This window comes from Copidosoma floridanum, unplaced genomic scaffold (genome assembly GCF_036245765.1).
Source record: "Copidosoma floridanum isolate Cflo_tuat_1 unplaced genomic scaffold, Cflo_Japanese_pri ptg000007l, whole genome shotgun sequence".
NCBI classification, from domain to species: domain Eukaryota; kingdom Metazoa; phylum Arthropoda; class Insecta; order Hymenoptera; family Encyrtidae; genus Copidosoma; species Copidosoma floridanum.
This window is the reverse complement of record NW_028321884.1, coordinates 4,503,899-4,530,519: the sequence shown is the minus strand read 5'-3', so window position 1 is coordinate 4,530,519 and position 26,621 is coordinate 4,503,899. Positions and strand designations below refer to the sequence as shown.

The window sequence follows — 26,621 nt, the reverse complement described above, 5'->3', positions numbered from 1 at the left end:
CCAATGAAACGCGAGCAATGTGTCATTCTTATCTCCCCGCTATACGATAAGTCTTGTGTTTTTCTTTTTCCCCTCCTTATCTCTCGCAACTTCATCAATGTACACAAAAAAAAAGTTTGGGCTTACATTTCACCCGTTAGCTCGCGCCGAAAAATGTTTTTCGTGCATTGTCGTGTGCTCTCCTACATGTACACCTGTTTTCGGCTACGATTGATTTATCATACTTATATATAAGTACACACGCGAAGAGACGCCGCTCGAGAAGCAGAGTCGATAAATCAAGTGCTGCGGAAAGAAACGACGACGGCGTTTTTTCGCGCATACCAAAGTCGAAAAGTTCGTGGCTCTCTATATCTCATCCCCCCGCGATGTTTATCGACTAGAGAAGAAGAGTAGCTCCGGCCTGGTCTCATCGAATATTTATGGACGTTTAGAGAAAAAAGCTTTTCACCGTCGAGGGACTCAAGAAAAAGGAACCAAAAGCGCCAAAGGAGGGAGCAAAGGGGATAAGGTTTTCACTGTGTCCCACTCGCAGCGCGTGTTTGTCTCTTATCGCTGATGCGCACCCGGAATGTTTGTAAATTTTTCTCTCCTCCGAAAAGTTACGGCCTGCCTTATTCGGCATTAAGAAAACATTCTCTTCTCTTTGGTTGAATACAATAATCAAGTCCCTCTCTTGTTATAACAGTGTAATACACGCCCGCGTCAAGGGATCAATCAACAAAGACGTGCGCGTAATCCCGCGACTTGTATCTTTTGCACTGCAGCAACATTTGTCTAATCGCTAATGACGAATATTATGGAAAAAATAAATTTTTTTTTCTTTGTCGGTGTAGTTGATAATGATTCCTTTCAAAAAACCTTAATTGTAGAAGTTTTGATTTTTTTTTTAGATAAAAAGTAACGAGCAAAGGGAAAAAAAATCAAACAAAACAGAAGCGGCGATGAAACGACGAGGAAACTTACACAAATCGTTATTAAATATTTCATGACAGAGCGCCAGCCACTCGTGGTGTACACCAGGTTAACCCACTCACGCACAATCTCGTTGTAAGTACGTGGTGCATTATACGGGGCGCAAGTGTGTGCGGATAAGGCGTCGATCGATCGACAACGTCGGGCTTATGTAACCTGTATCCCGTGCTACGTTATTCTTCGCGGTGACGTAACGAAAGCCCGATACCGTTGTTGTTGTCGCGTCATCGCATTAAATCTCTTTCTCCTCTTGTGTGTGCAGTGCAGTGTTATACTGTCCGACGAACTGCGAAACTGATCTTAAAATCTAACTTGTTGCCTGTCCACTTTTTTTCCCCCAGCGACGACTTTTTGTTGTTTAGCCATTGATTGGTGCACACGCAAACACGGGCCTTTTACTTTTCTCCTTGTATACAAGTTATAGCTGGGCGTGCGTGGGCACGACTCGACCTCGTGGGAAAGTCTCGCTCTCCATTTGTCATAACGTGAATTGGGTACATGAACAAAAATGACAAAGTTAATTAGAGATAAGAATCTTGCTTGTTGACGCAACTTAGAAAAAAAAAATGTTATTAGTCGAGTGTTTCTATAAAACCCACTGGGTGACTGCTGTTCCGTGTAATAGTAGTTCCCTGACGCAGCCAAACGAGCTGAGCTTAATTTGAGAGCTTTATTTCTTGTCGGTTGTTATATCATCGATCACTTCGTGACAGCCGGAAAAAACTGTTTCCAAATTTACGTACGAAATTCACAGTACCTCCTAAAAAACCCCGTTGACTGTAGCCACGTGGAAAATGACAATAATAATCCTCGATGAAAAATCGATACAAGTTAAAAACTGCATTGTCAGCACAATAGTATTTCGATGTAGAGGCGTGGGAGAGCAAGAAACAAAAAACCCACAGTTGCGATTTTCCAATAAATCAAGTGCGCTAGTTGCAAAGTAAATCACTCGCTGTTTCCATTGAATGTACAGTGAAAGCACCACATTTTTTCATCAAAATGTGTGTTATACCGCTTGCAGCAAAATATATATATATATATATATATATATATATATATATATATATATATATATATATAATGTACACAAGCGATCCAGATGATGAGTACCCCAAGAAAAACCATCGGTTGTGGGTAAAACATAATCGTTGAGAGGATGAGGATGTAAGACATCACGTGGAAGTGTGTGTGTAACCTCGCGCGAGGATTTGTACAAGCGGAAGCTCGAGTACGGGCTCTCTTTTTCTATACGAGTGGGGTTCTAGAGAGAAAAGAGGAACCGAGCGGATAATGGTGCTCGTGGTTGTTGGCAGCAGCGTTTTTTAACGCCATCCTCAAGTAGAGTAGTTGTGGTTATTACGATGCCGGAAAACTCCGGTCACGGCTTCCTTTTCTGTTTCTCTTTTTTTTTTCTGCCAATGCGTGCATGCTCGGGTGGCGAGACTCTTGAAACTTCGGACAATCCCGTGATTAAAATCAAAGTTTCATTTTTACAGGTTTCATTTAAGAAAACATTGCTGGTTCCTAAAAAAAAAGTGCAGTTTTTTTAGCTAAAGGAATAACAAAATCAATCTTGGCGTTATTCCCGTGTCGGTCTTGTGCGAGAAAGAGCCCGTAATATCATCCCTTCTCCTCGGCTCCGTTAAAACCCCATAAAACCCGAATCATACTTGGGCTTCCTCTTGAAGATATTGGAAGCTGCGTGGCACTCTGCTGCTATAAAACCTTACATGCTCGAGTCTTTATTTTTTATTAACGTACATGATGGTGGTACGATGGCACGCGTGCAGTGAAAAAACGAGATAGTGGGGAAAAACAGAACAAATTAGTTTTAGGTTGTAATGGGGGCTTTCGAGAAGTAAACATGAATTGTTGGTTAATTCAATTTGGTTTTATAAAAAAATAATAATATTGAAATGAAATTAAATATAAACGTTTTGTCGAGACAACAATGCGAACTTGTAACTGTACAATGAGAATAGCACGAGTAACCGGATCGAAAACTTTTTGTCTGTTTGAAACAAGTAAGTAGGAGGTACTTATCAACTTGACTGTACATGTATATGCTGCAAGGCGCATTAAAGAGCAATAAATACCGTGATTACCTGCTGGTAACTGTTTGAAAAGTTCGCCCTCGCGCAGGTACGTGCATCCTTTTCTCTTCCACTTCCAAACATCACTCCAGTAGTTGAAGAAAGCCATTCGGCATTCAAACTGTACCATTATCGAGACGAGCAGGCAAAAAAAAAAAAAAAATAGGTACGCGACTTACCGCTATCAAAAGGACGCGCGCGCGCGACTCTTTTATCCGGATGGCGGAGGAGAATGAATTTTCCGATGATATTATCTCCTCCCGATTATCCCTCGAGCGGTGATGATAATAATAATACGACTCTCGCTCTCGAAACCGGGGAAAGGGGACTCGGCGTACACAATGGGATCTCGACGTGAAAACTCGCTCGCCAGCTCGTGAGAAAAAGAGAGGTTTTGAGGAAAGGAGAATGAATAAAAGCGATAAAATACGAACGATCGCCGGCGTCGTCGTCGCAACCGAGTGGCTTCATCGGGCCGCTCTAATATATACCGACGTCGTCGCCTGCTCTCGGTATCCTCTTCTGACACCTCCAACGTTCTTTCGTATACGTACAGCTACCGGCTCGTTTTTCATTTTTCTCGAATTAACGCTGAATCCGTTATCTCTCGGTTAAAGTGTCCACGGCGCTTGTTTTTTCTTCTTTTTATCACCAAACTGTCGTGGTGTTTTTTTGAAACTTAATCACGTTAATTTGTGTCCATTGTGCATTCTTTTTTCCCGTTTTTTTTTTTAACTTTATTATTACTAAATAGTAATTGTTGTATTTTACTCACCCGCGGTAAAATCGGGTAAAATGATATATTAAATCCCTAGATGACGTTGTCTAGAATTTTAATAGCATATCCGCACAATGAAATTATATCCACGTACAGCGTCGTTGTTTCACTAAAATTATACAATTGAATACGTTAGTTGGCAGAAAATCGTAAACATTTTTATAATTACATTTAACATTTGTCACATTACTCCCTTTGTCTGTACTTCTCTTGCAAACGAGATTAGTAGAGAAAGGAAGGATGAAAGAAAGCTCGCTGATACATGTAAGCTCGAAAGGGGAAGATGAGCGCTTATCTCCTCGGAACAGCGAGGAGGGCTAGCACGAATTTTCCCGAGCACGAGAGAGATGTAGCATTGAAATCGAGTGGCTCCATCAATTCGCGTAAGCTGCTCCCATTGTGACGTTCTTCCGGGGCGCCGATTGTGTGTAGTAGCTCTTCTATAGCCGACGGACGTCCGATCGGAGCGCGAGGGACAGGAGGAAGGTGACGGTGGATGAATAGAAAAAGGTGGAAGAGCGTTGGACGATGATAACACTGTTCAAGTATATACTTACTCGTTTTCTCATTACCCCCGGCACGTGTAACAGACCCGAGAAAGAGACATCGATCCCCATCGTACCACGAATTTTTTTTTTTTTTTTTTTGCTCTTTGTGGCACTGTTGAAGTGTCAAATAATTGATAATTGAAAAGGTTCATCAGTTTTTTAGCAAAAAAAAAAAAAAAACAACCATGTTATAATTACACAAACTAAGGAATTGACGAAGCAAAAGAGATCGCCATGACCGACATGTCTCATTAATCCGCGACACCCTTGTATTATCTCTGCATCCCCGCCGTAGCAAATGATTTGTTTTTCCTTGTAACGCGTCTTGTACCCTAGAATACGAACATCCCCCCGCTTGGTGAACATGCACGCGAGACCAAGCAAGACAAATAGAGCCACCCACCCCCCGTTCTATCGCTCATTATAATGCGCGTAGCAGCAGCCGCAGGGGTCAGCTGCTGTGCTGTATACATGTACACTACGCTGATGTCCAAGGTCTGCGTGTGCGAGTATCATACCAACTAAACAACGACACGACTGTATGGGTTATACGTGTGTGTATATATATATACATACGTTGGTGCAGGCTGTGTAGCCAGTGGGGGAGAGCTTTTAATTAAAAGCACCTTGCCTTCGTGTGTTGTAATACGCGCGTCTCTGTTTATGATTACAGGTGAGCAGCTGAAGGGGTCGCACAGCGGTGGGCTTTTCGAGGAGGAAAAATAAAGCAAAAATAGAAGAAGGGAAGCAGGCACGCAGTCGTTATCGTATCTCAGCTGGCTGAGCAGCTCGTCGTTATCACCATCAAACGACGACTACCACGACGCAGAGACGCGGTCGCGCGCCGACACGGCAGTTTGAGGTGAGTCACGTGCTGCGCGTATAGTATTACAATTAAGTGCGCTTGCACGTACCTATACATATATAATATATATATATACGCTTAGCTGCCTTTGAGGCTGCCTCTGTGTCGTATTAATCCTGAGTAGAAAAATCGGCAAACATATAAATTTCTACGATTATTTTGGTTTACTGCTGCGTTCAATAGTTTATTTAGACCAATTCTGATGTAAATCACGTAGCCCTCATCAAATTAATTTTTCGACGCCAATAGAATAAAAAGAACAGAGTGACATATTTTCCGTGCAACCGGAGTTTTGCTCGTTGTCGCATACATTTATAATAGAAAAGAGGAGTACCCCTGTGCCCTGTTTTGTCGCTCACTGAAATAGAAGAAATCCAAAAGGCATGTAAAAAAAACTTATAGATCAAGTGATACGTCGTTGCACAAACGATGCCAATTAGCGACGAACCAGCTCTCGTGTGATTGTGGGAAGTTACTAGATTTCAAAAATACAACAGCACCAATATGAGCTCCTTCTGCAGTTGTTTGTACCTGTACACATTGCAGCACATAAATATACGTACGTAAGAAAGAAAAAAAATCAATACGGTCAATTACGGCAAAGATTTTACGCTCGTGTGACAATTGTCCGCGTTGAATCGAGGCAATTTGGAAAAACGCCACCTCCACACTCGCTCGCCTATTCTCAAATAAATCATCGCGACCCGCACCTTTACAATCGCCGTTTCCAACCGACCCAGCGATATACAATATACTTGCGCAACGTGATCCCGAGAAAAGCTGCAGTAGCCTCCGGGAGTTGACCCTATATATACGAGGGGGAAATAAAAATAATGGAAAAACGCAAACTCCGTCTCCTTTTGCCCCTCAGCTGGCTGTTTGTGCTGGGTGGGGTGAGGCGGGCATGTGTACATGTATATATAAATGTGCCGGTCCCATCAATTATTCACGAGACTGCCTCGGAGAGGTGTATATAGGGATACACACCGCGGTTCTCCTGTAATACACTAACGCGCACGAGGTGTGCATGCGACAAACACGGAGGGACATTTCTTATTCTCGGGCTGCCTCTCGGCGGGGCACGTGGGCGGGGTCGCTTCTCTCGCGGGTCACTGCACCCCCACCTCTCCTTATGCTGCTTCTGTCCTGGACACCGGCAGGGTCTATTTACTGTTTTATCCATACAGGGCTCATGCGTACGTGTGCGAACACTAACACACGTTTGATTCTTTGCGGGCCTGTACTTGTGCAGCAAATGACATGGTCATATACCTACATACAAAGTACGAGTTGGTGCGGAAGCGCGAGATTTTAATCGCTTGGCTCGTGGTGTGCATTACTATACGGACGACCGACTGACGGGCTTTTAGAATTCATCGAGCGATTCGGCGTTAAAATGCTTTTTCTATATTGCAAGTGCATAGCTTCGTATATCGACGACACCGTTAATACATGGGCTATTTCGGAGGCTTGGGCGAAAATGTGAATAAGGTGATTTAAAATCCATACTATGAAATATCATACCATCTAGCGGTTTTGGAAGCTCCATCGATACATAAATCTCAATTCCGCCTTTTTTTCTCTCTTTCCTGGTGCGGATGCGAGAGATCCAACGTCAGAATATCACTGGTCAGTTTTATCGGTCCCTTTCTTTGACTCTTTCCCGAGGGTGTATAGCATGCTCCAGTTAATTGAAAGGAGATCGAGTTTGCGGTCCCGTCTTTTACATCGAACTTCCTTTGTTCCTTGTCACCGACCTGGTTTTTTATCGGAGCTACTATACGTGATTCTTTGCGACCCTATTGATTTTTTTAATTACTAGTTTGTCTCAGAAACCCATTTTCCAACGTTATCGCGAACAAATAAGTCGAGCGGTTTTCAATTAACATTACGTCAAATGATGTACATTAACAATGATGAAAAAAAAAAAAAAAAGAAAAAAAGCATTCATCCTCAGACCAGCACCCATTACGATAATAAGCTCGTAAACGCGTCGAGCTTCGTCCGACTCGGTGACGTCACGACTCGCGCGCAGCTGCCACACATCGTCCCTTCTTCTTCCCGTTGTACGCGACCGTACTGCATATGTTGTATGGGTGTTATGCACCGCCGCGAAATCACCCAGTGGAAAATTTTATGCACCCGATACGCACTTCCTCGTTCCTCCTTTGTTCTTTTCCCTCTGCGCTCGGCTTTCCGAAAAATTCACTTTAAACACGCTAATACGAGGGGGTGAACGTTAAAATACCTACCCTCGTTCGGTTTTCCCCCTCCGATTGTGTGTGCAAGTACGCGCTTGACAAACTGTAAAACGCGCTAACTGGAACGAAAGGAAGAAAAAAAAAATAAACCACCCCCCTCGAGTGCACAAAGAGTTCCGGTGCACGGGGCTGATTATTGTCTTTTATTTCGAGATTACCGCGGTATCGCGATGAATATTTCATCGCGCGTGTAATGGAGCGCGACCCGATGCGGAATCGACTTTTAATTCCATCGACGCACTCGCTCGTTCGCTCCTTTCGATCGATTATTGCCGCGGGAAAATTAATCGCGCGGCTTTTATGTCCTCCCCCCAATAACCCCAATAACCCCGTGCGTCTCTCCGATTATGAACGATTGTACCTCGTTTCGCGTTTTATAGAAATGTGATTAAGCCAACGTGTTGGTACTCTGTAAAGTCACAAAAACTACGGGTGCTTTTTGTCTATTGTTCGGTATACGAGACTGTAATTATGTCAGTTGTGTACCTATTGGTAGGTATCCTATATATATATATATATATATATATATATATATATATATATATGCACGTATATCGATCAAAAAGTTGAAAACGCACGCACACGTGACGCCCCAATGATACATGTACGTGTAGGTTCAACGACGCGTCGGGCGTGCAGACAGGGACAAAGTACGAGCACTTTGTGCTCAATTACGCAGCAGCAGCGGCGCAGACACCGAGGAGGAAAAAAGTAATTGTCTCAAGCCAGAGCCATTAGCCCGAGACACGCCCTCGATTTCCCCGCATTATTTGCATTGAGTATTCACTTTTTTTTTTTTTTTTTTTTTTTTTTTCGGAAAAACGTTGTAGTACTGTTTGGCAACCCGCGCAAGTAGGTGTATGTAACCACAGCTTGCACTTTTTCTACTTTACCTACTCCCTGCCCTCGAACGAGGGCTCATTAATGAATAAACAAACCCTGCAGCAGTGCCCCCCCCCCCTCCAAAGAGCCACTCAAGGAAAAATTAACTGAGTGCCCTTTGAATCCAGCTGCTGGCTTATTTACACACGCGCGCGCGCACACGTGAAAAGAAACCGGCATGTGCGCAAAAAAGCGAGAGAAAGGGAGCAGCGACGCTTTTGCTCAGGTGGCTGTTGCAGCGGCACATATTATTCTCTTCCTTTGCTTCTTACAACGACGGCTTCGCCCAAGACCATCTTCCGTATGAAGCTAAAACGCGCGAGGGAGCGGATGTTTGCTCGCGGCGGAACAAAACGTTTCTGCGTGTTGTTGCACCCCCCCCCCTCTCTCATGTACCTCTTTTTTCGTTCTCTTCTTCTCCTTCTTCGACGAAGTATTGCGTTTTATTATAATGATTAGCAGGTACCCCCTTGACTTTTCAATTTCTTCCTGCAGATGTACTTGCGCACCGCGTATAATTATAGACTACAAAGCGGTTCCAATACCCTCCCTCTCCATGGCACACCTAATTAGGTGCCCCGGCCTCGATCAGCCCATTAAACAATACCTATACTCTGGTTTACAACAATGTTACGCACAAAAGAGCCGAACAACAGTCGTGCACGTGCATATAGCCAAATATATCGAAATTCGCTAGCGCAAACGAAACAGTCAGCGCTGCATAATTCATCGAACAGCCGTTTTGTCGCAGCTCATCGGCTCATTCCTTTCGTTAGCTCCCTCCTCGGTTTGTCTCCCCCCCCCCTCCCCTCGACGAGTCCCTCCACCCATTGTCATTACGTAAAATTAACTCATCCTCCGATCCGCAATTGCGCGAAAAATTGTGGGTACAACCCATCCGATGACTTGCTGTTTGAACTGTAACGATGAGTTAACAAAAAAAACAACCAAGCTCATCTCCCCTTCGGAGAAGTCCCTCGTTTCATCTTCCCAAAACGATCGTCCCATAACCACTCGTTGTATTGACAATAATGGCGCGGTCTCGGCGTCTCAATACCGTATCATTAGAGCCCCCGAAAGTGCGGTGTTACTTCGATTTGACTTTTCGCAACGGCGCTCGGTTTCCCCGAGAAAATCTAATATTACCGGCACACCAAAGAACCTGTACACCATTATCATTATTATCATCATTGCAGGTATACCTCCATAAATCTGCTTCGCAGAACGCAATCCTTTTGAGCCAAGAGTGCAGCCTCACTTCTAATAATATACAAGGCGTCCACTTAAAGCCCCTCCTTGGGGATCGTTTTCGAAAAATCGCTTAAAACTTCTTCTTGTGCACGCTCTCGCTGAGCGCAAAAGGAAGCAGATATCCGTTTGAGAATACGGTCATTAAACTTAAAAAGAGCCCCCTCGCATCTTCGAGTCGGAAGGAAAAGCTTACATTCGACCCTATAGTACGTACACGTACACGCGATATAATCCAGTTGGCATCTTTTTTTTTCGGTCGGTCCGATCATCAGCAGAATGGTCCCCTACTAGTTTACGAGCTTGCGTACACCATGGAAAAGAAGGAGGAGGAGAAGAGGGACACTATACGCCCGGGGTTAATTAGGCCTCGTTGTGACAACGATGGGGGAGCAGCCTCTTCCTACACAGTGTACCATGCGTTGGAGAAAAAGAGAGAAGCAAATACTGTAAAATTCTGTACGAGCGAGCGAGTTTCCGCGTTAACAGCCGCGTAAATGACGCTCGCGAGCTCCGTCCTCTCTGTCTTTCTTGTTTTCTCCTTTTCCCCGCACATTCCGTTGCCAAATGCTACAGAAAGATTTTGCAAATGGTCCATGAACGTTCAGCAGCAGTGTTGCCCGTCATATTCATCGGGCGCGCAAAAACAGCTCGAGCGAGTTGTCGCCGGACACGGAGCCCAAGCGCTTTCCTCCCCCGCATGGGAAACTTTGTTTTTTCGTACCCGGCTTTTTAGTCCTCCCGCTCGACCGGCGGCAAACTTCTCCATTGTCTAGTGGTGCCTGGGAGCGGCCAAGTGCCGCAATTACGCGCGCACATGCAGCCTCGCAAACGTGACGGAGTACCCACTGGAGGTTGCTTCGCGCTCCGGTGAAATTTATCGCGGGACGTTTTCTGCGGTGACCCCCCCTCCCTTCCCTGCTTTTCTTCTTTTTTTTTTTTTTTTTTGCGCGAAAATCCCACGGCGAAATGCCGTGCAATTACTTTATTTGCACTGTCGCGTTTGTTGTTGGCTCTGATGTACACTGTTTGCACCTGTATGTGAGCCTCCACGAACACGTGTATAAAAATGGTACACGCGACCGGCTGGCGCTTTCGTCGTATAACGACAAAGTCTCGCATGCTGTGCACACACACTTATGTCGTGTTGTCACATATTAATTGGAGACGCAAAAGAGAGCATACGAGGGGGAAGTATATCAATAAATATTTCAAAATGAATATTTCATAACTGGTTTGATATTTATGATGTCTGGTGTCGGTGCAGGTATAATCGACACGAAAAATTTAATTTGTAGGAAAGTGTACGGATAATTGTAGTCGTGGGTTAACGCGTGCCGTGTACAGATGCGATGCTTATATGCTTTACTCCGGAAAAGTGCCGGTGGAGGTGGTATACCTGCATAATTATTCCTTCGCCGTTTTCACGCGAGGGAGAGAGCGAGCGCCGCGCATTCTTGCACGAAACTTATTAATTATTTCGAGCGAAATACGTTTTAATACGTAATGCTTACTCACTCACTCTCTCTCTCTTTCTCTCATACTTGCAAGGAAATACACACTCGCCAAGCTTGTTACCAGATACTCGTTGTGGCGTTCATCGCGGTTATCTCACAAATTACAAGAACACGTTTAATCCAAAAACTTACAAACAAGAGTTTTCTTTGTGTATATCACTCATCGTGGAGCCGCACGACATGTCATCCACAGCAACGACTATGGTGTAACCAAACAACGAGGGACCAAAAAAAAAAAAAAAAAAAAAAAAAAGAGTTTCCTGAAGGAAGAAAATAAGGCTCCCGGCCAAAGTGATCATTCAGCGATCGGCAGGGAGGGAGGGGGGCGCGTTCCCATGATTTCCCGCGCAGTCTTCTCTCTTTCGCGTACATACGGAGGAAACATCAGCATCCCCCTGTTGGCCGGGCCCCGTGTGTAGGATGTATACTTATACGTACATATATATATTTCGCTTCCTCGTTCGTCGTGGTCTTTTTATTCCCTCTCGGCTGCCCCGAGCTGTCTTTTCTTCCTTTTCTGTCTTTTGCATTCCTGCCGCCGCCTCGCCATGAGAACGCCAAGACCGCCGTTTCTCTCCTCCTCCTCCTCCTACTTCGTCTTCACCTACACGTTACATGAAGGGGGGCATACCCAGGACATGTATACATATATCTGTACGGTCAGTCCACTGGCTGGCTGAAACAAAGAACTCCGGTTGATGGTGGTTACGACGACCGAGGAAAACGCCAATTGTGTATATGTACGCTTTCGCGAGTTTGTTCGCCCGTTTTATCCCTCTCGAGTTGCAGCAGCTCATTTATATTTTGTACCTATACTTATGTATGTGCCTCTTCCTCTCGCTTTTTTTTTTTTTTATTCAAAACTTTTCTCGTCCTCGTCTCGAAATGACAAACTTTTTAAACCGGCCCCCATGGCTACACCCCCTTTCGTCCTCGCGAGGGTGTACCTTGAGTGCTCGTCCCTCGGCTTTCGCGTATAAGAAACAATCTTCGGTTGCTCCCTGCAATTCGACAAAGCTACCGAGGACCCTTTTTGTCCTTCCATCCTTCTTGGTCTCTTGGTTTATACTCCTGGTAAAACTACACAAGTATAGGTACGAGGATCCGAGGGTGGCGTTCTTTCCTCCCCTCGCTTTGATTGATTACCATTGAGTTACAGACAATCGGAGGCTGTATACTAATACGACGCAGTATAGGTTAATGATACGCGGGTGTGTGGGTGTATCTTCGATTCGATCGTTTATTAAAAAAAAAAAAAAAAAAAAAAAAAGTTGTCACGGCAAGTTAGAAATTCAGCTCTTGGTTGTCACGGTGACTTCAAGGCATGTGCGGAGAAAGATTTCTCCTCTTCGTTGTCGTCGTTTCCTCTACACATATAAGCAGCTTGCCGGTCCGTCCGGTTCCAGAGATGACGTGGACTCTCTCTTTCGACGTGTCTGCCGGCAGCGCCGATTTTTTGCACGCACGCGCGCGCTTGTGTATACATGTATATACGCGTCCTTCTCGCGATTATGCTCGCGCGGATTATCGAAAGTGACGGCACGTCGATGTAATTAAGTGATCGCGAGTCCCCGGGGCAGGAGGAGGAGGAGGAGACTCTCGTGTCTTTTTCCCCTTTTTTTCGTTTTTTCCTTCCTCCCGTGCGCGTCCATGCGTTACGTCGTATATTATGCATGCGTTACGCCGAACCGATTTTTTTTTTTCGACAAACTCACGTAACGGTACAATTGTAAGCTTTATTTTGTAAATTTTGATGCATTCTAAAATTTATAAATTTTATTTTCTATGAAGTAAAAAAAAGGGAGGACAATTTTACGCGCTCGCATGTGCCGGTGTTCACTCCGGCCTTGACTTTGCTGGAAAACGCTGTAATTACCATCGATTCCTTGCGTGCACTGGGCTTTAATGTCGCTGGAATTAATAGGGTATTTTTTTTTTTCATCGATTAGATTTAATCGTGTACCTTTTGTCATTTAGTCACGCGCGTACAGTTTAAACGCGCACGCTCTCGCGGAGCATTTTTCGTTCAACGATCGATGATAAAACTCCTTGAAAATTCTCCCTCCCCTCTTGTTGGAGTAAAAGAGAGAAAGCCTCGCGTTAAATAAACGCTGAGAAAAAAATAAATAAATAAAAAAATAACACGTCTTTGGCAAAACGAGCATCGGTAAGCCGATCCAGACGAGGGGACAAAAGAAAACGAGCGTCCGAGCCTGGGGGCGAGAGACACGCGCGTACACGCGATACCACGGCCCGTCCGAGTCAATCGAGCGAAAAAAACCGCTCAACACGCAATACGGAGAAGAAAAAGAAGACGCGCGAAGCGAGAGTAGGAGGAGGGGGACACAAGGTGGTGGTGGGCACGAAAACCTGTTTCTCTCTCCCGGAGACACCCACGCGCTCGCGAGAGACCACAGTCATCAGGAGAATGCTACGTGTGTACCTATGGGGTATGTACATTATAGGGATGCATCCGGTGCTCGTATAGTTGTTTGTCTCTTCCGCAGCTCTAGCTCAATGGGTGCACCATATAAACTGTGGCTCCGCGCAAGAAAAAGCTTGATGGCCTCCGCGCTCCCCAGTGGTTTTTTCCCCCTTTGCATACGCGGTCGGAAATTTTTACGACGATCCGCGAATTGCTTGGTCTGTTGTGGTGAGTTTGGCCATCCACAACTCGGCCGGTTGACTATGGAGAGGAAATTTATAATTGCAAATACATAGTTTCAACTCGGGACACTTGTGCGTTTGATCGTATTTTTCAAACAGTGTAGGTATATCCTATCTCGAGAGTATCAGCAAGAGGTGATGATCCCTTTGCGCGACAGCTCAGCCGGGGGTATGTCAGATGGAATTTTCATGCACCCGAGTTTGGATTTTACGACTCGAAGGAGCGTAAAATGTTTCCCTAAAAGTCCCCGATACTGCACCGTAGCCATCAGGGCTCACAAGTTCCAAAATAAACGTTTTTTCAAAGGCCCGATCGCGTTTTAAAAATACGCTCGGGGGGTGTATATACGCGCGCCGATAAGGGAACGACGGAGAAGAGGAGCCGCTCGGAGGCGAATATCCCTTGGCGCGTGCCCGAGCGGAGCGGCTCTAAAAATAGTCGCGCTGCGGAGTCCCGATAAAAGTCCCCTCGCCCCGTCGACTCTTGCACGGGTGCGAGAAAAAAGACGAGGGACAACAACCACGAAATAATACGGGGGGGTCTTGATGTTGTTGGGGGCATGCATGTGTGAGCATCGGTTGTCTCTTTGGTTTAGGAAATTTTCGAGACACCTTCTCGGGTATGTACGGAGTTACACGGATATTTTTACTCCGTGTTGTTATGACAGGAGATGCTGATTCTGCGGTGTTATCTCATCACCGGCCCTATCTATATATATACTATTTGGCCGTACAAAAGTGAACGATAGCACGCATGAACTAATTAGTGTATGACGTACCCGCGCGGTAGGAAAACATCTGTGTTGCGTGTGTACTAACGTGGAAAAAAAAAATATATACATACCATCATCAGACCAAAACAATGAAAGTTATTCCAACAGCAACAACATATTGTGGGTTTCCTTTGTTCGGCATGATTTATTTATCTATTTCGAATGAATAATAAAATGCATCGGTGACTCGGCCCGTATCGACGTATACATAAATGTTACGGCATAATAAAGAACCCCCTTCCTCCCCTCCCTCTCCCGATGTATCGGTAATTCACTTCTGACTATTTTTTCTTTTTTTTTTCATGCAGGTAGATAATACGCACGGCATATTTTAACCGAGAGAATTTCATACAGAAATAACACACATGTTACGTGTTAATGGAATGGAAATGTATTCAATTCCTCGCGGGACACGCGATGCGCTTCTGTATATCGCATGTGTCGGTGTTTGTTTGTTTGTTCACGTGGATATACATATATACCCACGTACCTAAATACCTGCATCATTTTCATTCGATCGAGAATCAAAGTTTTATACGACGTGGAGTCGATGCTTTGTTGAGCAATAAGTTTTAGCAAATATCGCGAAAGTAAAAGCGATGCTCGTGCGCTACCATATAACAATATGGTAAGATTTACAATTATTTCACACCCCCAAAGTGGCAGCACCAGACTTATTTTCCTCCCTTCGAGGAGTCAGATGTGTAATCTCCAGCATCGGAGTCAAAGGAAAAGTACAAGCGGAAATTCAGCAATTTCCCCGAGCAATAACAATGGCTCGCTTGTACATCGGGCATGCGTTTTCACATTGGCTGTAACTGCAATGCAAACAGCGGGTGGAGGTTTCGAGCTTTGCATGCGATCGATCGAAACGGCAAACTTCGATCACGCCATTGCCGATGTAGTCCATTGCTCCGTATAATCGCGAAGTTGGCAAAGGGGCAGGTGAAAAATTAAAGCGCACCAAGCTTCGGAGAATCCAAACGGCAGTTTTTAAACACAAATTTGACTCTCTTCCCTTTTATCAACTCGTTGCCGTGAATGAATTGATGAATTGATGTAGCTTTTAAAGAGGCAATATGCCATCACTTGACACTCGAGAATACAATAAATTCGTACCGTCAAACTCAAACACTCGTGATTTCTCCCGTAAATTTTCAATTCCACGTACAACGGCACGAGCTATAATTTTCCGCGCACTACTCATCCGCGAGAGTACACGTTATTATACACCCCTCGGCTACACAGAGAGGATACATATACTTTCGGGCTAAGCGATGAGCTAATCTAGCCAAGATGAAAGAAGAGTACGGAACGGAGGGAGGGAAAAAACACGAGAGAGTCAAAAACCTTCCCACAGTCTAATGCACTCTCGAGGCGCATTAGTGGCGGCGTGGGTATCCGTACACGCTTACCCTCTGTGTGTGTGTGTGTACTTTACGGTGCTAGTGCTCGGGTCAAGGGCTTGGCGCTCACGAGACTGACATTATATATACCTATCCTACTTGGCTATCAGCGGCAGCAACGCGTCTGTGTTGCTGTTGTACCTGTATCATGTACATGTACGTATACCGTGCAACGAAGAAGAAAAAACAAAAGGTGCGTCGCGTGACAAGTTCGTGTTTGTCTCTCTTCCCTATACATGTATAATATACTTCCACCCTCGGCTCTTTTACCTCCTCCGCCATTCATTAGTCGCGCCGACGCTCGGAAATTCATCTCCACGCGAGAGATCGCGTGATAGAGTCGCTTCCGTGCGTTTGTATTTATATATATTACGCGTGGCGTACAATATAAATTACAACCGATTCGTGTGGGATAATCTTCCTGTGCTGGAAAACTCCGCTGGTTTTGTATCGCGGAATAGCGTGTTGTGTGTGAGAGAGAGGCAACTTTATTTTTCCACAGTCGAGTGTACCAATTTCAAAAGTGTTATTGATAGCCCATCACCACGGAAATGGATGGGGGGAGAGGAAACGCGCGCTTCATTTTTCATTTTCGCGACTCGTTTCTCGCTCTTCGTACACGCGTGAGCCTCGGGGAAGAGTCACGGGGAGTAGATTGGGCTTTGGTTTTTTTTGTACAGTCTGCGCCACCACTGAGCTACACGTGGCGTTTCGAATTTAATTTACCTTAATTTGCCTTTCGTCGCGCGTACATAGTTTCGTCTTTGTTATTCGGGACGAAGGTTTTTGGAAACATTTACTCCCGTGTGCTCTCGAGTGTTTTAAATTATTCATAACCCGGTGGTAATGAAAATCCAGTCGGCGGGCGCGGTGTGAATTTTACATAAACTCCGGCAACGAGGAGCGGGAAAACTCGCTCTCCTCAATTGCGCGAATCGTCTATACGATCGCGTTCACAATTTTTTGCCATGAATCATCAAAACGCACCGAAAGACGGCATTTTTCACGGGACGGTGATTATCGCCTCGCACCGAAGCTTTGGAAAGCTTTATTTTTTTAGTTCATCATACCTTGTGATTCATGTTTATGAAACATAAATCCGTAATTACCAGCGCCAAAGCGTGTAAAATCTATCTGCTCGGTCGGCCAAATTGAATTTCTGCAGATTGATAGTGGAGTGCAGGCTAATACTCGCCGCGATGAACTGCCCCGAGGAGTCGACCGAGCTGGGGCAGCGACGAAGGATTCTCATTTCCAGCCCTTGGGGTGACATTTGCAATCGGGCGCCGCAAGAGCCGGAAACTAGAATTTCAAGACGGGATTGTCGTCGTCGTCGTTCCACCACTCCTTCATCCCCGGCTCTACTGCCAATTTATCATGCCGCGAGTGCTTGTTAATATACAAACACAACAGTATTTATCCTCGTTGGACTTTGAACTTCGTTTAGTTTCGCAGCAGCAGTTTGTCTTTTTTTTTTTTTCATACAAGTATAGGTACATCGAGAGGGTGTATTGTGTGCGTATACGGTGCGTTGGTAGCAGTCGATCGATGTACTCCGCGCCGCGTCTATCTATCTATCTCTCGAGTTGACTCGATTACCGACTCCATCCCGCGCCTCTTAATAAGGAAAACTCACTTTGAGACCCTCTCCCGAGCTCTATTTTTTTTCTTCGCGCTGTCGTGCTGGGAGGGAAAAAAAAAATTTCACCGCCGGGGAACAAGAGATGGGGGGCTTTTAGTTACCTCCTCCTGCCTATGTGTATCCGAGCAATTTATTTTCTGTACGCATTCCTCCGCAGTTTTATTTTTCCTCCTCTACAAAAAAGTGACACTATGCGGTAGCGAGCGAAAGTACGTTTTTCATAGCCCAGCGTAAAATAGTGCAAGATGGTTACATAGAGTATTTGGGTCGAAAACGAGCTACGGACGAAACTGGAGCTGTGAACCCTCGATTGGAAGATGGCAATTTCTTTTCCCCTTTCCAAAACTGCCGTCACTTTTCCCCTGTCGCTTAATACCTCGTTTAACTTAAATCGGCAAAGTGATGAGTTATACTTACTCCCTAGTGAATTTTGTACGTGTGATATGCTATTCGTCCCTTTAACGAAATTTATGGGCTTCATCCCTCGATATTTTTCGGTGGCGATTTTGAGAAAAGGTACAAAGTTCGCAAGGTAAAACTACTTTCGAGAAAGAGGGAGGAGAAAACGATTGTATATTTTGGTTTACCCTTGCTGGGTTATACGTGTGTCGAATACTTTTTTTTTTTTTTTTTTTTTTTTTTTGAAAACACCCATCTCTCTCCCAAGGGACTGGAGACTCGTGGGATGACAACGCTTTTGTTCGCTAATGGCCCTTTCAGCGAAATCAGCTTTCTTTCTCTCGTCCCCTGTTTCTTCCCTTTCGAGTCTTCTGGGTCCCTTGGCTTTATCGTGGATCAACTTTTTTTCGTTGTCTTGGAAACTTTTATTTATGACGAATTTATAGTAAAATTCGTTTTACTTCTCGTCCATTTTGCAAAAACAAGAAAAAAGTTACGCAAATCATCGGTGGATTTGACAAAAAAAATACAGCAACTTCTCGAATCGTCATCAAAAACAGAGCAGTGCAACGTTTTTCATCGAACCAACGTACGTGCGAGCACACCACACGCACACGGAGCTCTAAATTTATATCTTTGGTTGTAAAAGACAATATCGGTAGATTTATGAACTTACGAGCTAGGGAAAAAAAAAAAACAAATGTACATACGTACACGAGCCCATTGTCCATAATTAACGCAGCTGGAGATATCGTTGGGCGCGCGAGCACGTGACGTTCGTAAATCACAATCAGCCTAGTTTCGAGGGGGGCCCGAAATTTCTCTTTGTCTCATTGTGATTACGGGAAAATGACGCGTCGTTGTCAATGCGCGATAATACAACTTCTACGGGTGAAATTCGCTTTATTGCCCCGCGTCTTTCTCTTTAATGCGAGTGTACACGAGACGCATAAATTAACCGGCACGACAAAGTCGGCATGTTTTTACCAACATATAGTTTTTATTATCTCATTGTTTGCCACTTTTCTTAAAAAAAGAGAGACAAACCTGTTCTCTCTCAATGTAGAGAGAAAAAACACCCTTTGCATTTCAATCGACGGGATCAACCAATTATCCCTCGCCGAGGCTTTTTCCGGTGCAACACATCCAAATCACAAGTATCATAACGCGCGAGTGCTCGTACACGTGCACAACGACAACAATATACCATCGTCTCTCGCAAGTCCGATGCATCGCCGCACGCGATAGCCGTCATCGCGCGGTAATTCACCAATTTGTATGCCGGATAGATCAACTCTCCTAACTGGCCTCTCCCCCCTCATCCTCCTCCTCGTGTGTGTCTTGTCGTGGCTGCTGCTGTTGTACTTAAGTACGTGTGCCAGATCGCCCTCGAGTGGACGTGTATACTTATAAATATATGTACGCTCTGCAGGGCTCTTTCATCCAATTAGAGCGAGTCGCTTTTGCAACAACCGGACTCTACCGTACGTGTTGCCTTTTTTTTCGGTGATTTTTCTTTTCCTTTTCCTGTTTTGCGGTCAAAAGTGTTGGCATCGGGAAGTACTCGTTTGCGTTAACGTTCGTTTTCCCCCGTAACCTGTAAAACAACTATATTTTCGATAAGGACTCTTTTGTCGCGTGATATATATGTTGTATGACTTTTATAAAAAAAAAAGGGGGGGGAGAGGTACCATAAATCCTCGTGACATTTCAATACGCGAGAATCCCGTGTGAGCTGATAAGATTAGCGTTTCCTCGGAGAAAAGCCGAGAGCATTATCGGGCCACGCACGCGTCGCGTGTCTCCTTTTCTCCTCCGTTTTTGCCATCACCTTTGCACACAATGACGAAAAGTATCAGACAAGAGCGAGAAGAAGAAGAAGTACGCGATCGATCGAAGGGAAAAAGAGAGCTTAAAAGCGCAAAGTGAAAAGTTAAGCCGTGAAAAGGGGGAGAGAGGGTGACCGAAATTCGCCGCTCGACGGCTTTCTATTTTCTCGGCCGAGTTCCTATTTCGCATAAAAAAAAAAAAAAAAAAAAAAAAAAAAAAAAAAGGCTCTCGAGCGGAAAGTCGGCGAGATTTATGTACCCACTTCCGCAGTCGTAACTTTTCCCTCCTTTGGTTTGACGAAAATGATAACGCGCGTGATTGATGACAACGAAGGGTTGGGTGTCTTTGAATCTTAATTAGATGATATTAATATGTCGCGGAGTAATGGTTTTTGTAAAAAAAAAAAAAATAAAAATTATCAAGTAATATTTGTACAACAGGAACTTTGGTTAACTCAATATGCCTAAAAGCATCGGATGTAAAATTCAAAATTCCAAATACGTCTTTCGACTTTTATTTTTTTCCTCGCAACGCACGTATACATACACGTAAATAACCAAGCAGGTAGTACTACGGGCGAAACGAAAAGCAGGAAAATTTGATTGCTCGAGTGAACTTTTTCATTCCGGAGGTGCGAGACCGAACATTCGGAGAGTCTCTCTCCAACTTTTTTTTTTTTTTCCTCAATAACGAAGAGGTTGTACGAAAAATTGCTGACGAAAAATGTAAATGAGCTTGACAGGGAGTAGGAAAAAAAAAGAAAGACTTTGACTTGAGTTGTCAGAACGTGTAGTGGTCGTTAAAAAGCAAAGTCAGCAATTACGGCTTTCAGATGGCGGGTGGGTACTTGAGTATTCGTACATTACTTTTTACGCTGATACCTATAATTTTTTTTTTTTTTTTTTTCACTTGTCCCTCGGATCTCCTGGAATCGTAAATTTAAATTGCTGTTGGCACTGCTGTTGCAGTTCCCGACTTATACAGCCACGAGCTTTGTTGACGTCAGTTTGTACGTTTTTCCGATTTTATAAAACGAGGTAACTTTTATGAAAAAGCCAAAAAATAAAAATATTTTTCCCTCTTTCTCTTGGATTATTGAGGGCGTTTTTTCCGTCCACTTGTAGGCAAAATTAAATTGGGCACGATGTTTATGATCAACTCCGAATTTAAAACGAATTTTGAGGGGTTTCTCGGAAAATTTCCACTGCAAGCTCATTTATCAGTAATTAAATTACGGTGTGGTATTCACTATTGATGCCGACTTCCAAATTCCTCTCAGTTGAGGCATACCCCGAAATAGAATTTTTTTTTGTTTTTTTATTCATTGCTGAAAACGAGCTGAAAAAATAAAAAAATAAAAACCCTCTTTCAATAAATTGAAGCTCGATGTACTATTAAAGCGAAAAAAAGCATTTTTCACAAATCTCGCTTTCTACATAAAATTCAAGTTTTTTGATTGCCGGTAACGAAATACGAACCCTAAATCCCTTCGCACTTTAAAAAATATTCCCATCTATTTTCTCCTCATCAACAAAATAATCTTCATGCTCCTTCGACACATAGTCAAAATATTCCTAATTGTCCACTGGCGCTACCGTCGAGTCGATGCACCACCCTTGCACCTGATATTCCCGAGCAGAGGTAGTGTTTTATCGCCCGCAACGCACCGTACGCTCGTATACATATATTATTGTCGAGGAGCGAATTCCTGCCGGCGTCCAAACACACAACAAAGTATGGAGATAGCAATAGTTGGCTGTGCAAGTATGGGTGTGTATGTATAACATACGTATACGCAAACCCGCGGAAACTACGTTACTTGGAGGCATGTAAAATATAGGTCCATACGTGCAACTATGAGAACAAGGGAATGCCTTGTTTATGGCTTTGAGCCTCCCCAGTACTTACTCTTGGTAATGCTCTGACGATGCCACCCTGTGTGCGTACAATATATACACACACGTGTTGTTGTACGATCGTTTTATCAATTTTTTTTTTTTTTTTTTTTTTTTTTTCTTTTTTCTTTTACAACCCTCCGTTTCTGGATGTAGTACACGCGTGGTCCTTATATGTACACTTCGTGTCTTTGACACGCGAAATAAAAGAGATCGGCAGATCTGATACCACCGGGCACTATACTTTTCAAAGCGTACCAGATACCCATTCTGTCCCGGCGATGGACGCGTACATAGGTATACACTCGATCTCGCGACTTTATCGCAAACACCCTTCTCGAGCGTGTACGTTACACCAGAGAGTCTGCGATTCGTCTTCGAGAGACTTGTTCGATCCTTGTTTACAAGTTTGTAAAACAAGATTTCCCCGATAAGTACATATATATACGTGTGCCTCAATCTCTTAATTGCTGTATAGACGCGGGCGCCAAAGTTACGCGCCGTGCACTCGTGTACGTAATACCAATGCGCTGTATGGAGTATATAATTATAAGGAAGATGGATTCGGCCTGTAGAAACTTGCGCGTGAAATGGCATCGATGTTATTTTTAATAGTACCTGTTTTGTGTTTCGATGCGCTGAAAACTGTTTGTTTGATTGATAAGCTAACGAGAGCGCTGTGAGCGTTAGCTGCTTCTGGACTTGATCGATCGAGTGTATTTTTGTGTGCTGTTGTGGTGGAGCGTTGAATGAAAGCTGGAGGACAAAAATTGTGAAGTTTTACCGGCTAACAAAAATTCGCGGGCCCATAGAGCTACCACGTAAAGTTCTAGATGTAGTCGCCATAAAAAAACTGCCCCGAGGGGTTTGCTTTAAAAAAAAAAAAAAAATGAACAGATAAAATTTTATCACGCACTGGGAGCAAACAAAAGGGTGTACGAAATGGAATTTTTTTCTTTTTTTTGTTTTTCAAAATGTACCCGGGATACTTTAATGACGTACGCATTTCACGTGCGAACAACGTGATGAATAAAAACCAAAACATAAATGTCAGACTGACGAATAGGTAACGAGTGTTTTTTCCGCAGTTTTCGCTGATGCGAAACTCGTGTACCTGCACCGATAGTTGGCACTGCTGCTGTCGTTACTTACGGATACATGAACCTCTTATGGTGATGATCCCATTAATCATCATCAGTTATTTCATTGAGCTCTACTAATATTCCATTTTGTCCTACTGGCCCATAAAAAGCTGAAGAAAAACAATAAAACAGCCCATCACTTTGAAGTAAAAAAAGTAGTTCGAGTCCACCGTTTGAAATGAAGATAGAGCTAGTTAACTAGTCCTTCCAGTTTTATACGTTGGCTCGTACACGTGCCATACACACATACACACTCACAGATCGTGCCACTTATCTACCGGTCAGTGGAGTACACGGGTACACGTGCAGCTGGCCAGCGGAGTCTCTCGGGCTAATAGAATCGATAATGGCGCGAGAGGAGAGAGCCACCACCCAGCGATGGGGAAGCAAATGGGCAAGACCATATACATATACGTATATGTGCACACGGAGGAGTATACACGTGTGGGGCGAGGAAACTCGAGAAGGAAGAACAGCCGGGTGAAAGAAGGAGGGCCGAATGTTGCCGGTAATAGGAGTCGGCTACTCCGTGTGTGTTATGGCAACCCTGGGTGTCGCAGCAGGAAGTAAGCTTCACTTAACCCCCGTGTCCTCCCCGACGACGAATCAATAACGCGCGCCCGTGTGTGTGTATATCTTTACAGATACGTGTTCGGCTATACTCTTCCGTTCCCTCTTCAGTTTTGTGTCCTCCCGTGTCGTTAAGACCTTTTTTCTTTTTTTTCGCTATGGGCTATAGGGTTACCATATCTACTTTTCGGAAAGCGATTCGAGAAGCGTGTGCGTGTTGGACTCATCGATGGACCTTGTGGTGTTTCGAGCGGGAGGTCGATCGATCATCATTTCATTACCGCGTAGCTGTATATAGGAACACTTGTCTATTGTTCGTCAATTCACTTCTTTTTTTTTTTTTTTCTAAACTGGGAAACGTTGATTATGTTGTTAATTTGATCGTAGATGAAAAATCACAGTAACCTCGGATCAATAGTTTAGTATAGGCGAATCGCAGCCAATGAACATCATCTCGTCGAATACCTCAAAATACCCCATTGGCGTCGGTCCCTCCCCTGAAAAAGGCAAACCACATTTCCATACCGTATTCACGGAGGGATAATCTGCCAGGGAAAAAAAAAAAAAAAAAAAATATGTGAGCCAGCCGTTGTCGCGGGTGTCGTCCCCTCCTTATGGTTGCTCCGTGAATAAGAGATCCGGACGAAATATTTCCCGATATTCAACTCCTGTATACGTGAAGGGAAGCCCCGGGAACGGACGTGGCGTTATTGCGTGTCTCGAATACATACACACCTACTCGAAGAAAGTCCCGAGTGGAAACTTCCAGCGACGACGGGGTGGAGGCCCCTCTCGAGTCGAGCAAGTGTATACGTGCGTGTCGGATTACGCTGGGGAAGACAAAGGATGATCCGTGGAGCCGCACGGTTGGATTCGAGCTTTGCATTATTTTGCGCAAAAATTGCTTTTGTTCCCCAAAGAGGAGATCAAGGGTCAGCTTCCTTTGCTCCTGTTTTAAATATCCGTACTAAAAGCAAAACAGCTCGCTTCGGTCCTTCATACGTAAGCCCCGCGTTGTGCGACAAACAGAAATTTTCTCGATGTATTAAAAGCGCAGCGGCAGAGAGCACTGCACACTAGAGCAGAGTATTACGCGTGTCACTCGCCAAACAAGCCCCCCCCCCTTGTCTCCAAAAAGGTAAGAACGGTGCACGTAGCCCCATTCTCCTTGCACGCTCACTCTCTCATTCAATTTTCATCCCTTTGAACGTCGCTATACTAGTATTCGCAAGTTGACCCCTCGACTCGGCCTCCTTACGTATTCTCTTTTTATACCTGCTTGCTGTCTTTTTCTCGCAAAACAAGTATGAGTGCCCAAAAACACGTACGAGTCCACGAAAACGCGCACAGAACAAGTTGCAAAGCAGATGGTTTCCATTTCATTTACTTAAGTACAGCTTACAATTGTTACATCGTTACGTGGGAAAGAGATTTGTTCAGTATATATGTAAACTTTATACAATACTAACCCAATAACCCGAAAATCGACCTCCTACAAGTATATTTATACGCGCGCTTTCGTGCACTCGTACGAGCTTCCGTACTATTTCGTTGTCAAGGAAAAGCTTCCAGGTACAGGTGATGCGTGTCCACTTCTATACTTCCTAACGATGCTATCGTTTTTCCTCTGTTGTCGCGTGTTTGGGCGTTATCTCGTCTCCCCCAACGTTATATCGGTAGAAAAAACTACAGACATATATTATACCTCCCGACGCGACGTAGAGTGCGGATATCAATCCATTGTTGATCCATTAACGTCCACTCGCGGTAATTAATTTTTCACAATCACTCTGTTCGGGTATAAAGTTATCGAACGAATAAGGTGAAGATACCCTGATGGGCAAAAGGAGAGCAGTGCAACAACAAACACGTCGCCCGTATCGTTGAGTATATAGGAGCAAAAGACGACAGCGCACCATCCGTCTCTTCTTCCTGCCTATACTTTAACGCGTGCAAATCAGCACCGGTGATGGCACGTAATATGCACATACGGAATAGGTACACATATACAGAAGCAGAGTTTATAATATATAGGAGATGAATAAACGAGCGGAAGTGACGAGTATATAAAATATATGGTACGGAGGAGCCACTGAGCCGCGCGTGGGCAGGACAATGTTCCCTCATCTTCTTTTCCGACGGTATATACGTGGGTTATCCTCCTCCTCCTCCCATGCACATAAATAACATAATACCATACGCTTCGCACAAACAGCCGTGCGTGCATATATAGGTACATGTGCGCTTCTTCTTCTGTACCTCTTCCGCATCCACTTACCCGAGAGCTTTCTTTGCCTCTCGTTATCTTTCCTCTCGTCGGCTCTCCTCCTCCTTTTGAAACTCACTCCGTGTCGAGCGTTTCCTGCTATTGTTCCAACTCCACCCGATGCGCTCGGATTGGAACTGCTGTACTTTATGGTACAAGTACACGCCAATGGCTGGGCCATCGATTTTTACTCTTCCTCAAAACGAAACCACCCTTTTGGACCTTGTCGACTCCACGGCTGGCACTGAGCTCTTCCACCCTCCCGGAATATTATACAGGAGTCTTCGGGGTCCATTAGGCCACGCGGAATATCCTCACGGTAGAGCAGTGGCCCTGGGAATGAAGGAAAAAAAAAACCTAGTCCTAATGGGATTGCTCTTTTCGGGCTGCTTCCCTTTTTACGCCGAGTCCCGTCATCGTTTCTTTATACGCTTTTCGAAATAAGGATGGGGGGAGGGTATTTTAAAAGCTCGCCCTCGGATTTGGAATTTTATGACGCTGCCGAGGAGACGAAGTTTTTCCCAAAGCTCGCAGCCGAGTGGAAATTCAAATTTTTCCCTCGTATCCGGCTCGATGTGCTTTTTTTTATACATATTTTCTCCGAGTGCCTTTAAAAGAGGAAATGGAGGCGGGGGCGTATGAATTATTTTTCCGCGACGCAAGTACATTTTCTATGTAAATTGACGAGCGTGTACGAGTACTGATGCACTATTTTTTTTTATTTCAGGTGAATTCACCGAGTCGCGTGAGGGAGATTTTCCCCACCGAAGCAGTGGCGGTTCGTCCAACGTCGAGTGTAACGGTACGTGTTTACAACGATGCTCTCATGTATACATTTTTGTATTTCCAACCTCACGAAAC

General features: G+C 44.4%; 1 protein-coding gene across 4 annotated transcripts in view; it reads left to right on the top strand.

Annotated features, from left to right (window-relative positions):
* brat (tripartite motif-containing protein brain tumor) overlaps positions 1-26,621 on the top strand; it is a 106,093-nt gene that overhangs the window by 43,932 nt on the left and 35,540 nt on the right. For all 4 annotated transcript variants that reach the window (XM_089588950.1, XM_089588948.1, XM_089588949.1 and 1 more), the window contains 2 exons: positions 5,071-5,259; positions 26,488-26,562. The gene's annotated coding sequence lies outside the window, so the exon portion shown is untranslated. The remainder of the gene's footprint in view (positions 1-5,070; positions 5,260-26,487; positions 26,563-26,621) is intronic.